At 40.4% G+C, this 15,498-nt stretch overlaps 1 protein-coding gene across 5 annotated transcripts in view; it reads left to right on the top strand.

Moving 5' to 3' along the window:
* Window positions 1-15,498, top strand: part of JAKMIP2 (janus kinase and microtubule interacting protein 2) — a 76,220-nt gene that overhangs the window by 22,380 nt on the left and 38,342 nt on the right. The window contains exon 1 of one of the 5 annotated variants that reach the window (XM_062587037.1): window positions 6,849-6,936. The exons of the other annotated variants lie outside the window; for them this stretch is intronic. The gene's annotated coding sequence lies outside the window, so the exon portion shown is untranslated. Of the gene's footprint in view, window positions 1-6,848; window positions 6,937-15,498 lie in introns of those variants that run through there. 5 annotated transcript variants of the gene reach the window in all.

Below are 15,498 nucleotides of genomic sequence, written 5' to 3'. Positions count from 1 at the left end.
GAATGCCATGGCAAAGAGAACTAGAGCAAACAGTAGATAAAGAAAAAGGAGATTTAAAAATGAAAGCATGGAAGCCAGAAAGAAAGTAGTAACAATAGGTGAAATTTGAAGGAAGAGAGGAAAACAGATGATTAAGGAGATGAGGAAGAGGTTTTCGCTAGATTTGCTCAGCCAGTCATACTTGTCTTTTTATATTTGATGTTTAAGATAATAGTGCACTTTCCTCAAGGCATTTATTGTTTTATAGCTTCTTCTGCCAAGGGAGGCAGCGCAATGTTGTCTGCACATTCTTGCCATGCTATAGAACTAATATTTCTCCAGACCTATGGGAGTGTGAATATAAACAAACTTCCTCTGCCTGTTTATATAATGCAACTAAACTTGAATAGATATCAAAAGAAGCCTGAGATTCAAATATGCCTTTTCATACAGCAGCAGCTCTAATTAAGTTTAAGCGCAGCCATGATCTCTAACTGATAAATTATCTACAGCCTGTAGCAGTGTGTTAATTTTTCCTGTAAGAAGCATGGCACATTTTGCAGGGAATTCATTTAGATTTCCATTGAAGCTCCATCTCAACAGAACTGTGCATGGCTTTTTATCTGAGAATTTACTAGATGGATGTTCTAGAGGGAGGAGCAAAATATAATCTTTTCCGGGAATTCCAAACTGAATTTATTATGCTTTAGGAATGGGCTTAATCCTGTCATTTTGGATTTAAGTCTGTCCACAGGATGGAGATGGGGGTGTGTGTGTGCAAATGTATAATTATATATTTATAAAAAATAAAATATTTTTTAGGTTTCTTGCTTAAATAGATGTTTTTGTAGCTCCAAAGGGCCCCAACAATAATTCCTACCAATTTTACTCACACATACTGGTAGAGGGCAAAACTGAGTACTGCTATTGTACTTGGAAGTCAATCACAGTAAATGATTCTACTGGTCTTTTTTCCTTACAGACATCTGACAGATGCTTCTTGCAATCTCCAAATGGTTGCATTAACAAATATGCTACCAGAATTTGAAATGATTATTAAGATTGCATATTTCTGCAATCTGGGAATGCTATGATGTTTTTAACTTCTTTGATTTGATCTAATTGTGTCAGTACTGTGTGCTGTGTACTTCACAGAGCGGGCTGTGAACCACAGCCTGGGTCATGCTGAAATCAAGGCAATTAGAGACATTTATTTATCTAAGAACCTAGAACTGTATTTCTTTTCCAGCAGACTTAAAAATCTAGGGTTTGATCATGTGTACTTCTGAGGAGCAGTAGATCTCCCTGGTTCCCTTCTTTGGAATTGAGAGTGCTCAGCACGAGACTTGGAAACAACGACTTGGCAGCAGGTGAAAATCACTTCCTACCTTGGCTAGACTTCCACAGCAGACTGCAGTGACAGTGCTCTTCAGTAATGTAATTAGTGCCCAGTGGGGTATATGAGGCATTGCAAGATTCTAGAGATTTCTATCAAAAGGTTTTTTCCTTCCTGTAGTCAGCAAAGGCCTGTAAGGAAGCTTGGTAAAGCAGATGCTTTTAAATACTTCCACATAAAAATCAGTTTCCTGCATTAAAAACAGTATGATGGGGAACTGACTGCGCCCTTCCTTCTCAAAGAGTAGGCTACCTTGACAGGTGAAAAGAGGCAACATCCAAAAGACATTAATGTAATCCTCTTTGGTTACACTGGATGCTGAAGAAAGTCAATTTAAGGTGGCTATATCCTTCCTTTCCTCTCCTCCTCTTCAGGCAATACATAATTCACACTTCTAATGAACTCTTAATCGTACCCCCCCACACTCAGCCCTGGGGAGGCCTCATCTCGAGTACTGCGTCCAGTTTTGGGCTCCCCAGGACAAGAGAGACATGGAGCTACTGGAGAGAGTCCAGCATAGGGCTACGAGGATGATCAGAGGTCTGGAGCATCTGCCCCGTGAGGAACGGCTGCGAGAGCTGGGCCTCTTCAGCCTGGGGAAGAGAAGACTGAGGGTGGATCTTATTGATGTGTGTAAGTCCCTGAAGGGAGGGTGTCAGGGGGGACGGGGACAAACTCTTTCCAGTTGTCCCATGCAAAAGGACTAGAGGCAATGGGCAGAAATTGAAGCACAGGAAGTTCCGCCTGAGCATGAGGGGGAATTTCTTCCCTGTGAGAGTGACGGAGCACTGGACCAGGTTGCCCAGAGAGGTTGTGGAGTCTCCTTCTCTGGAGATCTTCAAGGCCTGCCTGGAGGTAACCCAGTCTAACGTGCTCTAGGTGACCCTGCTTGAACAGGGAGGTTGGACTAGATGATCTCCAGAGGTCACTTTCAACCTTATTGATTCTGTGGTATCTTTCCCTGACAAGGAGACTCTTGACAAGACTAGACACCCCGTTGATATAATATATAATATATTCCTCTCCTGCATTGAAAAACTGTCCTTCTTCAAGCTCAGGTCCTGCCAGGGTGTTTACCCACAGACCACTAAGACGATGCTGGCCAGAGGATAAAAGCCCACAGACTGTCATGGCAGCTTGTCTTTTTACTTTATAATCATTGTGCGTTTTATTTATTTATTTATTTATTTTGGAAGCTGGGCATCCCTGCCCCCAAGTCTGGTTGCCTGTGCCATGTGCTGATCCTAGTTGGAGTACTGAATAATGAAGTGGTAAGAATATGGAAGCTCCCAACTGCCAAAAATACCAGCAGTTTCAAAATCTGGTTTTGTTCTGTTTTGGAACAAAAAGTCTGAAGTCATTATGGCATGATAATTCTGAAGGCTTTTCCTTTGAACACTTCATTTTGCTATTTTTGAAATACTTCATTTTACAAGGCAGATATGCTCCATCTAAAATAAGAATGCAGAGTGGAATAACCAAAAATGAATTGAACACATGAATGAAAATCTGGGTGAGACATTTTGACATCATCAACATGGAATGAAAAGATTGAAAAGTGTTCTAACAAATTTTTCATCATCATTATGATTGTATTGTGTATTTCTCTTTCAGTGAAACTGATTTTTCTTCCAGAAAACCATTTTATTTAAAACACACTTCTCTAACCAGTTCTACCAAATTGTTTCTATCTTTTTTATTCTGAACATGTTCTCATTAAATGATGCTGGGTAAGTTGTGTAATCCAAAATTACTTTAAATGAGCGGAGACCTCCTTTTTGACTGGATCAGTCCATTTCCTAACAAATGCTGGAGTCGATTGAAATTGCTTCACTGAACTCACTGATCAATTTACATCTTTCAGATTATTTCTCTGATTATGACACGTGAAGCCAAATGGAGTTCATCTGATTTTTAAATTTATTAGAGCTCTACAATTATCCAGCGGCTCACTATCTGAAAGGACTAGATCCTGTTTGGAGTGACGTAAGGCCATTTTATGGTCTTCATGATTTTGAGGGAAAACTTCAGTTTCTGCTATTTGTTCCTTGAAGTAGATAGAACCTCTCTGAACAACACTCCAATACTCAGCAAGTTTCCAGGGGCACTAGCAGTTACACTTTCCTCACTCCTGAGGAACTGCATAACACTTGTGGTGCTTTGTGATTCCCAAGGAAAGTGGGACAGGACAGTGGACAGCAGGACAGTGACTCAGTGGCCAGCTGAGCACTGCATTCATCGCTGCTCTGCAGGCTGCTTAGGACACGGAGCATTCCTCCCTGGCTCTGGGGACAGAACTCAGCTCCCTGCTGCAAGTGGACAGCCTTTCGCACCAGAGGTGGAGGAAAGTTCTCAGACCTTCACGGGGCTGCCACCTTGGGGAGATTAATTCATTTCTTTCTGGTTTTTGTTTTACAGGGCAATAGCAGTAGTGAGACAGAGTATTTTGCAGATTGAGTTATGACACCCTTGTACTAGCTAGCTAGTAGACCCCTGCTGACTAATTTGAGCAGGGTCGAGTTTTAAATCTAAGAAACTCTGCAAGGTTCCATTTTGAAATATCTTAATTACATCTACTATTTTCCTTTGCTTTTCTGGAACCAATCTAAAACACTGTGAAAATACTTCATTTTTGAAGTATCATAGAAAAATAATGCTAGTTACAATCTTAGAAAAGATAGGGCATTTTCTATTGTACAAAAACTTGTTTGGAAGAAAATTAAACCTGAAATTACCCTAATGCTAGTAAGATGCATCATTTTATGCTGTTAATGCATACATCTTCTAAAAGGGCTGTTTATTGCTTCTCTTTTTCATTTGGACTAAGTTCATTGCATTGCTGGAATGTGAGTTTTGGTAATATTAATTGCAATTAACACAAAATATTCACTTTAAAACAATAAGGTCTAAGGTGTATCTAGAAGTAACAGATTGCCAAAAGTGACTTATAGAAGTTAACTCAAACTGTACTAAATGCTACTTCATTCTGCAATGTCATCTCACCTTCCTAGACTATAGCTGATAGTACCAGTTCTCATTCTCTCCTGCATGGTAGAGTTACCATGGGTTGAACCTCCACCTGGAATGCAAAAGACTTGTCTTTTTGCCAAACCAAGTCTATTTTGATTCTAAAATAGCATCATGGCACATTAAGGGAACTGTGTTTTCGATAAGATTTCCTCCTCATATTCTACCTCCTGTGTTACATTGTGATTTCTCTTGGATGAGATGTGAAAGGTTCCATGGGATATAGAGACTGGCTGAGTGACAGCCCAGAGAAGAAAACAGTCATGAAGCAACGAAAATCATGTTCCCCCTCAAGAATCACAGTGTTATTTCAAAATCTGAATATTTCATTTTGGCATCTGAATATTAAAAATGTTGAAAAGAACTCCATCTGAATGTTGAAAAGAACTCCACAGAAGATATCTTTTCCATAAAATACTCATTTAGTCAAATTAAATGGGAGTTTCAATGAAAAAAATAGTTTCCAGCATACATTTCTGACCAACCTCACTTCTCCTATTTAGAGCTGATCTACAAAAAATACAGTAATAACATATCTTTACAATTACCTATTGAGACCACATGTCTCGACGGGAAACTTGGTCAAATCAATAGACTAAATGTGCAAGGTTGATCTGGTCTGTTATCCTTTGTTCTCTTACTGTGGATAGGGGTATTGTTATGCTTATGTAAGACAGGTGAGTTCCCAGAAGCACTGTTTCACCAATTTTCAAGAGCAGAACTTTTGCCCCTGGGACTTGCTGTCCAACTGTCAGGTTTATCCCTTCTCTCTGCCTTTCTGCATTAAAACCAGTGTCAATCATTGGTTTAATTAAAACTGATCTAAACAAACACTGTTTTGCTGTGATTTGGAAAAGAGAGGGTTATCTTTCTTCCAGACAGAGGTGAAAGAGCTTAGTGGGGTAAGGATTGCTGTTGTGTACTATGCACCTGTGCCAAGATTTTGCACCAGTAAAACTCATTCCACACAGTGCTTTTACTGGACAATGTGAGAAAATGGCTGAAAATAACCATTATGCTTTTTTGTTTGGTTCTTGAGCATTACCTTAATTTTCTGAGTAGATCTCTTATTCCATCTAAGAATAAAATTTCCATGCAGGAGGTAGAACTTTCCCTCTGATTTCTATGGTTTAGCTGGCATCTCTTCCATGACTTAACAGCAATTATTCTATATTACACCAGTGCAAATGTGCCTTGATATTATCAGAGCCATTTACAGCTCTGATAGCTCTGAGAGCTACCAAACGCTTTTATTAAAGCAAAAAATGGAAAAAAAAAAAGCTTAAAACTGTGGTATTGAGCAGTGAAAACCACTGCAGAACAGATGTGCCCCATGGCTTATTCTGAAAATCTGGTTCTCCAGTCTGATCTCCAGATCACAGAATTGGTAAGGTTGGAAGGGACCTCTGGAGATGATCTAGTCCAACCCCCCCTGCTCAAGCAGGGTCACCTAGAACACGTTAGACTGGGTTACCTCCAGGCAGGCCTTGAAGATCTCCAGAGAAGGAGACTCCACAACCTCTCTGGGCAACCTGTTCCAGTGCTCCGTCACTCTCACAGGGAAGAAATTCCCCCTCACGTTCAGGCGGAACTTTCTGTGGTTCAGTTTCTGCCCATTGCCTCTAGTCCTTTTGCATGGGACAACTGGAAAGAGTTTGTCCCCGTCTCCTTGACACCCTCCCTTCAGGTACTTACACACATTGATAAGATTCCCCTCAGTCTTCAGATGAAGGGACATAGTAAGAGCATGCTGTAGTTTACTTCCAACATATGCGGGTTTCCTCTCAGTGGAAACTAAGGTGATGAAGTGATTATGTGATCCATGACCACAGTAGATCCTGTGCGGTAAATCTCATTAGTTGATCATTGGTGGTATACAAGGATGTTTTTTATTGCTGAACAGAGCAACAGCAGCCAATCCCACTAGCTGGAACACATTACCTGAAGTTAAGTGCACTTAATAGCTGAGAAGCAGTTCATCTTTGGTACCCATTTCACAGATAACCTGTTAGAGATCCTGACGCAGGATGATGGCTGTGTTGTAAGTGGAAGACTTGTCATCTGGTATCTTCTTCCAAGGTGTGTACGGGAACTTTAGAGGTGTGTATGGCCTCCCTGCTGTTGCATCATAACTTGGGAAATTATCTGAATCTAGTTTCAATTTACAAAGTCATCAGGGAATTGCTGAGAGCAGTAAAGCTCTAGGGAATATTTCTGTTTCCCAGCTCCATGTTTGGACAAACTGAAACATTTTGTTTCTCGGAGGCAGTTCTAAAAAGACAGATGACAATCAGCAGTAGTTTTAGCAACAGAAGTACTGAGGCCCTTTAGGATGCGTTATTTATAGTGACTGATAAAGAGCCTTTGTGCATTCTGTCGTCATTCTGTCATCCTTGTTATCTGTTTCATCTTTATGTCCTAAAGATTTCTTTTTTTTCATTCACCAGGAAAGGAACGCACAGCACTGAACTCCTGTTCTGGTAACATCAGTTCCAGTGCTACTACATTCATTCTTTGCAAGCCAGGTAGAGAGAGTGAGTACCTAAGTTTGCCATATACTTTTATATACTCTCATATACTCTGGAACTTCCTGGTTCTCAATATTTTGGATGTCGAAAGATTAGCATGCAGGTTTCAGTGGTTAAATGATGCCTTTTGCTTTTCAGAACAAATCTTCATGTTTTGACCAAATATCACTTGTTTTGAAAGGCAAACTGCATGCAGCATAACAGGACTCCTGAAGTTATTTATTTATTATTAACATCATGTCTCTCAGAGCTAGATTTGCTGGTAGAGCCCCTAGGATAATACTAAACATGACCGTGCTGGTAGAAGCAATGAACCATGTAGGCTTGGAGTGACGAAGGGGAGAGGAATCATCAGGCACCCCCCCAAACACACACACACAATTATCTTCTATTTCTAAACCTCTGACTTGCTAATATTTTGTCACAGGAGTATGAGAATCATTTCATACTTTGTAGTCTACTTTTTGCGTGCACAGGAGTAAGTGTGTTCTGCTTTGTGTGCTTGCCCTTTCCTACTTTCCTTGAAGTGTCATCTGCTCAGGTCATGATCAGCTGCTAAGCAGTGTTGTGATCATTGTCAGCGTAGAGGTCCCATGCTCAGTGGCCACAAGGATTCCTGGAAGACTCCAAAAGGATGTGAAGAGTTGAAGGGAATGGTATGGGCACTGGGATTCAGAAAGGGTTGAGGGGGACAGAGTAGCAAGCAGTGAGAACAAAAATGTTGGTTAGGCAAAGACTTATCTGAAGCCTCATGTTTGGACATAAGGTGCTTGAATTACAAATGAGGATACTTTTTACAGTATTTGCATCAATAAGTCTATTAAACTCAGAACATGGTGCACTCAACACAGGTTTATGGTATGGTCTCAGGTTCATACTTGCAGGTTTATCCCTCAGCTTCTGATTCTTAGAACTTGATCAATATTCACAAGGCTAGGGTATTCTTCCAGTGAGGAGGAGTCAGAAGGTATTCCCAGGGCTTTCTGGTGTTTTTAGGCTGTTCCTGCATTATAAAACAACATGTATAGCCACTTCTTTTCCTGAGTACACTTTTCTGGAAGCAACGGTGTGCTTCCTATAGTGAATCTTCCTTCTCTGCCCTTGAAGCCTGCAGATGGTGAGGCTTTATCATCCAATCTTCTTCAGTAGCATACACAGAGAAAGGAAGGAGTGGCCCTTACAAAGGTGGGAGACTCCAGTGACAGTAAGGGAATGCTAGAGACACTGTATGATCCTTTGTTTGCTTGTGATGCCAATGTGGATGTTTCTTAACGGACAGAATGTCCAAGAGCTCAAGTGAGAGCAGAAGTACTTTGGCCCTCTGCTGCAAAAAGCCTTGTAGGAGAATGATCTCAAAAAAGGTTTTGGAGCAGGTGAAAGCTGGAGAAGTTAAGGAATTTAGTAGAGAAACACAAAATGCTCTTTAGGAACAAAATCTAAATAAGCAAAAATGAAGATGAAATGACTTACAGCATTGTAAGTTTTATAGATATATTTCATTTTGAAATGGAGACTACAGCTGCCACGTTCATAGCTGTCTGAGTAAATCTCTGTAAATGGTGTTTTTTTTCTGATGAACAGTGGGATAACATCTTCTGGGGGTTTTCTGGAAGAGGAGATAAAAATGAAGCAGTCTGTTCTTTCTGCTCAGTGGAGTACATGCATATATAATGTGTGCGTGTGCAGCTTCACATACATATTGTATCTACTGTAACATCACCTCTATTAATGTATTCTAAACCTAGTATCATTCCCAGCTAACTGAAATGCTGAGGTGGCATCCTGGGAGGCAATTACTTTATTTTAATAGGCACAGAAGCATAGCACTGGAAGATGGAAATGACCAGTCTTCTTTCAGCTCTTTTCCTTCTGCGGTATTGTTCCTTACCTAGGCTCACAGACATTTCTTTCAAGTCCTCTGGTTCTATTGAAGCATTTTCCATTGCCAGGAAAGTTTCCTGGAGCCAATCTTGCAGGTAACAGAAATTTTGCCTCAGTTTCTTTTTATTTTTCATTGGATATTTTTCCCTTAGTCCATTCCTACTTGATTACTTTTCTTCCACAGCTTTCCCAGAGAGAAGTTTGAAGCCTGTTAACAGTAGAGCTGTGGCTGAGTGCTGGCTCCATTTCCGTAAATAGGTGACATCAGTAACAACAAGAACTCCCAAGTAAATAGTGCTCCAGGTAACATTTGGGCTACTGACAGTTGGTTTCTCTGTGTACATCTCAGAGGCTTGCATCAATGGGTCAGTTGTAATTTTGGAGGCTTTTCTGAAGGTGCTTTAGAACTGTCATCTCAGCAAGATATGTTTAAGTGTGGAAATAAAGGCAAGAACTACTTTGAAACCATCTATACCATTGAATTCTGCATGATGGTGCTATGAGGGAGCCAGTTATAAAAAATTAGTGTATGCAATACCCTCCTCCTATGTGTTTCTCTTCTGCGTTACCCTGTTTAAACCATTAGAAAGCAATAATGCTGGTGTAGTAGCACCAGGGTACTAGAGAGCCTGTAGGCTGGAAAAACAGACTCATTTTCTCCATTCCACCAAAAGAGGGAGTATCATTTCTTGAGAAACTCAGGTGATTTTAATATAGGTATTTCAGCTTCTTACAAAAGTGAATAAGTATGTCATGTATGTTTTTTATCAATTTGTCCTCTTTTAAGTAACAGATCACATAATCTTAGCTCTGCCTAGGATATATGATGATCAAATTTTCAGATAAATTTTTCTCTGAAAAAATAAAAAAAAAAGCAATCAAAACAGGTTACTTATTTACTGTTGGAGTATTCCTTGGGATAGCAAAGAACACACTCACTTGAATTTTGCAGCTACTGAGTTCAGATAAGCCTTTTAACTGTTGCAAAAACTCCGTTTCTAAAAGAAGTGAACAGTGAGTGCTGTGTGATGAAATTTTGGCTTGGAAAAAGCAGATGTGGAGAGGACCGATAGCTGTACTATGAATTCATGGCAGCCATTTAATTAACAGGCATAATTCCTGCAACAAAAGAGCAGAACGAAACACGCTGTTTGGGTTTTATCTTGAGGTACCGTATTTCCACATAATTTGCCAAGATACAACTGCAAAAATAGTTGCTACTTCTCTTATGCATTTCTGTATTCATGTGATACAGATATATTCATGTGATACAGACTCAAGAGAGATGTATTTATAATACTGTATAATACTTTACTTTTCCTTGAGTCCCAGGGAATACAGAGTAGCCTAACCTGCTAGTTCTTCCAAATCCTACAAACACATACACTTTTTTTCCCCAATTAATTAGATGCAACCTGCTGTGCAAGAAGCCTGTGGCTGGTGAGACAAGTTAAAGGCCTACTAGGACTTCTGTAACCTGAATACTGTCTGCATCCCAAATCGTTTCTTTTCTTGAGTTAGGCATGGTTCTAATACAGAGACTTTTCTTCCTAGAACAGAAAACTGAAACCCACATTAAGTCACATAAAGCTTTGTACATTGCTTTTCTTGAATTGTTGACTGAAACGCCCTTTAAAGGTGAATACTGCCACAGTGAGCATGTCTTCCTGCATCTTTTTCCTCAAGTCTTTGAAACCAAGCCAGTATACATCTTTCTGGGCTTATGGACACACTTTAATCTTCTTTGTCGTTGCTGGTGTAGCTACATTTCCTTTCAGCATGTCTGAAGCAGTCTCTGGTATCCTTAGGCTAGTAACTAGTCTCTGGGGTAGAAGACACAGTAGATACGAAGTAGAATAATGTGATGTGCCCGAGCATTTGTGCAAGGGACTGTGTGGCATCTCCCATAAACTGAAATGTCCTGTTATGCCAGGAGACACATGCATCTGGCCAGAGCAAATAGGAACCATAGACTTGGGTTCAGGGATTTTAAGAACTGCTGAAGCTTGAGACATACAGTTTTTGTTTTAGTCACAAGGCTGGGCAGCTATAACATACACTGCAACTTCTTGATGAAAAAATTGACTTGTGCTAGTGAAGAAGGGTCATTTGAACTAGAAATTCTGGGTTATATTCTTTCTCAGATTTAGTGAAGATTTCCAGCTGACTGCAGAGGAAGTCAGAATAGCACCTAGCTCTCTCAGTAAGGCTGTCAGTACTCTAAGTGATTATTTTCAGAATTTATCAGCCTTAACAGAGTCCCATTAGAAAGCAAAACATGTCTGCAGCAGCCACTGAATTATTGGAATGAGGGAGTTCTGTTTACAAAGCACAAGTCATTCCAGAGCTTGGCTCCTGCAGCATTATGCTTGTTTGGCCTACCGCTGCAGTGAGCTCCAAGGGGAGAAGCAAAACCACCATGCTTTGTTGAGCTGCAGCTTCTCTGTCCCTCTAGAGCCTCTGCTGATAGAGCCAGGTATTTCAGCAGTCAAAGAGCCAGCAGTACTCATTGTCATTTATTTGTCTGCAAAAATCTGTCTGTGCTGTCTGTTGGATGCTAGCAAGACAGTGTGGCAATATGTCAAAAAAACAGGAGGGCTGTTGCCTTAAACAGACATTAATAGATGCAACAGCCACCTTCCTAGGGTGACATCTTTCCCATTAATGGCAAAACTGCTATGTTGTATTGTGTAGGCCTGCTATTCACTTCAAACTCTGCTGGATGCAAGCCTGAAATGTGCCTTGTTTGGTGCAGGGCACTCTTGTGACAGTCCTTAAGCAGGAGGGCTTAGCCCTAACATAGTTCTGGTCCGTAATTATCCTGCCTGGACTTGGGAGAAGGGGAGTATGTGTATGAGATGGACTGTGATGTGATCTGACTAGTGCAACAGCCTGGCCCTAGCATGAATGTTCATGATGGTGCTTGTCCTTGGACACTACCGGGACAGCATGTGTGCCAACCATTAAGTTACTGGATATCAGATTCAAAGTAAGCTAACAGGTATTTAAGCAGATGTCTTCACGCTGCAATTCTCTCCTCTTCCCTCACCCATTGCAGTTCTTAGAACTACAGTTTTCTGTCTGTTTTCATCTCTGAAGAACTTTGTTTTAGTGCCCTTCTTAAAGTATTTTAATACACCTTTTAAAGAGCTGGCTTGAAAATCAAATTCAGATGGATGATTTCACTGGTCGACAGCGTTTTCCTCAGAATAACAGCATTTCTGTGGAGATTTATTTCTGATACATGTCTTACTGAGAAAGGCTAGAAAGAGTGTTGATGTTCTTTAATAGTTTGCCATTTTGAAAAACAAATGATTCAGTGGTTTAGTATAATAGTTTTTCCAGATCTCCCTCTTGAGCTGGAGGGGACTGTGCTTGTTCTTCTGCTTGGAGAAGGGGGAAGGTAAAGACCCACTTCCCCTTCTCCTTGCCTCTCTGTTCTGCGAGAGCTTAGAATTGAACAAAAGATGGTCTTTTCTTTCCAACATAGGCCATAAAACCTTTCTCTAGTGGCAGCTGGAAAATGGGGAACAGTATTGTGCCTTCTTGAGACAGGATGTGAGGGCAGATCTGTAATGGCATCACCTAGTTGTTACCAGTTTCTGCACGGATGAACACAGAGTACAGGACATCAGAAAAGGAACAAGTAATGAAACCAGTAATGAAAATGGGGCTCCAGAGACACTTGTGTAATTGGAAACGCAACATGAGAAATAATACCTTAGGCCTAAAATGACCTACCTAATTTCTTGCCTGCGGAGTGTTCTTATTTCTTGCTGCAATATTCCTGTATTTTATAGTGTATTTGCTTCTTTTTAAATTTAAAAAGCTGCTTCAGCAGTTTTCCCTCTTTAAATGCAGTGTTTAATGCCAGCAGCCATGTCTTCACTGACAGTTCTTTTAATAAGCAGTACTTTTGGAGCACACAAAAAGAGGGAGTGAGTGCTGACAGAGAAACAGTTCCCTTTCAGACTTCTCTGGTGCAAATGTTAGCTGACCTAAGAAATAGGACTACCTGAAAGGAATCTCTTTTCTGTTCTATTATATTTGCTAAAATAACTCTGAAAATTATTGCCAGCGTTTTCTTGCTTAGCAAGGATCCCTATGTGAACTGCTTATCTCCCTTCCCAAATTGCCCTGCAAGAGGGATCATTGTCTTGTTACTCAGTATTTACTGTGTGGTTCTGATTGCAGACTGCTTATGGTGAGGGGCAAACTGTTGTTCTGGATTGTAGGATGGATAGGAGAAATACAGCATGTAAATGGCTTTGCAGATTACTATTGCACCACATTTTTTCTCATCTGTACTATCCAGGAGGCCTTTCAGACTACTGGACGTGCAGCAGAACCCTCTATATCTCTTCTCATGAAGGTAATTAGTTCACGGACAAATTCTTCAATGCTTACCTGTCAAAAGCACGTGGTTTTTGTGAGACTGGATAGACAGGTGAGCTCTGGGTAGCCCAAATACTTCAGTAGCCCAACTAAAACCATCCATTTTCCTACAAGACCTCTGAGGAAACGAGATGAGGAACCTTATTTTTAGTGGCCTGTCTCACTCTCAGCTCTGGAAAATGAGGTTCAGCTCTAGCAATCTGTTTTGGGGTGCACAGGAGACACCTGTGGACAGGACAGGCATGTTGATAGGGAGAGCATGTTATTAAGGCAAACTTGTAAAGCTTTGGCTAGGCACTTTCCCTGTGCTGTTTTGAACTCTGCCTATGCTTATTCTGGAATAAGAATGGAATTCTTGTTTTCTTCCAATATGACAAACCGAAAATGAAGGTGAGAGGAAAAAATCATTAACATAATTCTCTTCTCTTTTTTCTGTAGTCAGAGCTTTTAACTGAATGTGTTCCTTATTCACAAACCACTGTTGACTACCCACGCTGCACTTTTTTTTTAGTCAATTTACTACTTTCAAAGAAAAATCACTTCAATTATGAGCACACTTACAAATGAGGCCCTGACAGTGGGAATGCTTAGTTTGTAAATCCAAAGAGGACTGAATCACTAAAAATCTGAACATCTCAGAGCTATTAAATGTAGGCTTATTACTTTTGAACTTGAGCACTGATAAGGCATTGCCAGGAGGAATTGGGCCCTAAGTTTTCCTTGTGAATCTCACATGGATCTCTTCAGGAGAGAGTGCAGTGTAGAAGTAACCAACATTCAAGGCAGATGGCATTTGAGTTCTGGCACTGACTGAGTAATCTCAGTGATCTCCTTCACTTAAATTTTGGCTTTTGTTCTTTATTTTCTCTTGCTTGAACACCTGCGCAAGAAAAAGGCTCCTCTTTCTTCGTATTTCTGTACTGCTTGTATATACCAAGGTTAATTAAGATGAATTTATGTTTGCCACTGCTTTGACAATGAGCAAGAAGGTCTTAAGTGCAGCAGATGTTAACATTAAGTCTAGAGTGATTTTAATTGCATTTTTAATGCAAATGTTTATTTCCCTGCATCAGAAGATACTGCCCATTTGAAAATTTCCATACCCCCTAGCATGATGACATACCTGGCCTTAGAAAGTTACTCTTAAATTGCAGAAGTGGAAAAAGATGGACACAAATGCATTAGTTTCTCTTTAAACCTTTGAATGAAGACTAGGTTCTTTCCTGGAGGATCTGCAGTAGCCAGGCACAAGTTACAGGACCTGATATGGTGCTAAGAAGATGGCACTGCTGGTACTACTTCCCAGGCAAGCAGATGAGCAACTGTTACTCTGGTCTGTTTAGACCAATACAGAGGTAGGACAGTCAGAAGTGAGAGCTAATGTAATTTAGCATGGAATTTCAGTCTGTATCTCAGTGGCTTCTGTCACTCTTTCAGGGAGTGTATTGAAGCCCAACTAGAGATCAGTGATGTTTCTATCAAAGATCCTGTGGCTGAGAGACAAATATGTTAAATGCTGTGACAAATGAGGCACTGTATTGATCTGCAACAAGGATCTGTCTTATTGCCCCTCCTCGTGCTGGAGTTCTGACAGAGCCTGGCTCTTGCTCATCATTAATTTCACTGGTTCAGACTGAACGGCTGATGCTCTCCCAGGGAGAGAATCTTTTCACACACAGTTATTTTGTCACATACTGGTCCAAATCAACCAGAATTAGACCACCTATTAAGACTTCTGTTTAAGAAGGACACACACTCTTCTGATCCTGTGTCTGTGCTCATTGATTTTACTGGCTATTTTTATCTGTTTTAAAATCTGCGGGATTTATTCCAGTAATAATTCTGTGTGATTAATTCAACAGTTTATGAAAACAAAAAAATCACAATGTAAAGGATATACTGAAAGAACCACAAAGAACTTGAGGTTGTGCTGATCATGTAGTTCCACTCATCAGAAACCCGGGAAAGCCAGATAAAGTTATTGTTACAGACTAGTGAGAAAAGTCACTGTCTTAAGTGGACTAGCCAAGGTCACACACTAGTGAGTGGAAGGAATGGGAAAAAATGTGGAAGTCCTGCATCACAGCCCCTGCTCTACCTATCCGATCACATTGCGTTCCATCAGAACTGTCTTTAAGCAGGATCATATTACAATAGGTTCTCTTAAGTGCTTCTGCAGACAGTCTGTCTCACCACATTGTGATCTGAAGTATGTATTCAATGCATATTTGTACCTATTTTACTAGAGTAGTCTGGAGCAGAACTCAACAGCCAAAATTTGAAACTGAATTA

The sequence above is a fragment of the Rhea pennata genome, chromosome 14 (genome assembly GCF_028389875.1).
Source record: "Rhea pennata isolate bPtePen1 chromosome 14, bPtePen1.pri, whole genome shotgun sequence".
Classification (NCBI taxonomy): Eukaryota; Metazoa; Chordata; class Aves; order Rheiformes; family Rheidae; genus Rhea; species Rhea pennata.
Note: the sequence above shows the minus strand (reverse complement) of the source record. Positions and strands in the feature narration are given on the sequence as shown.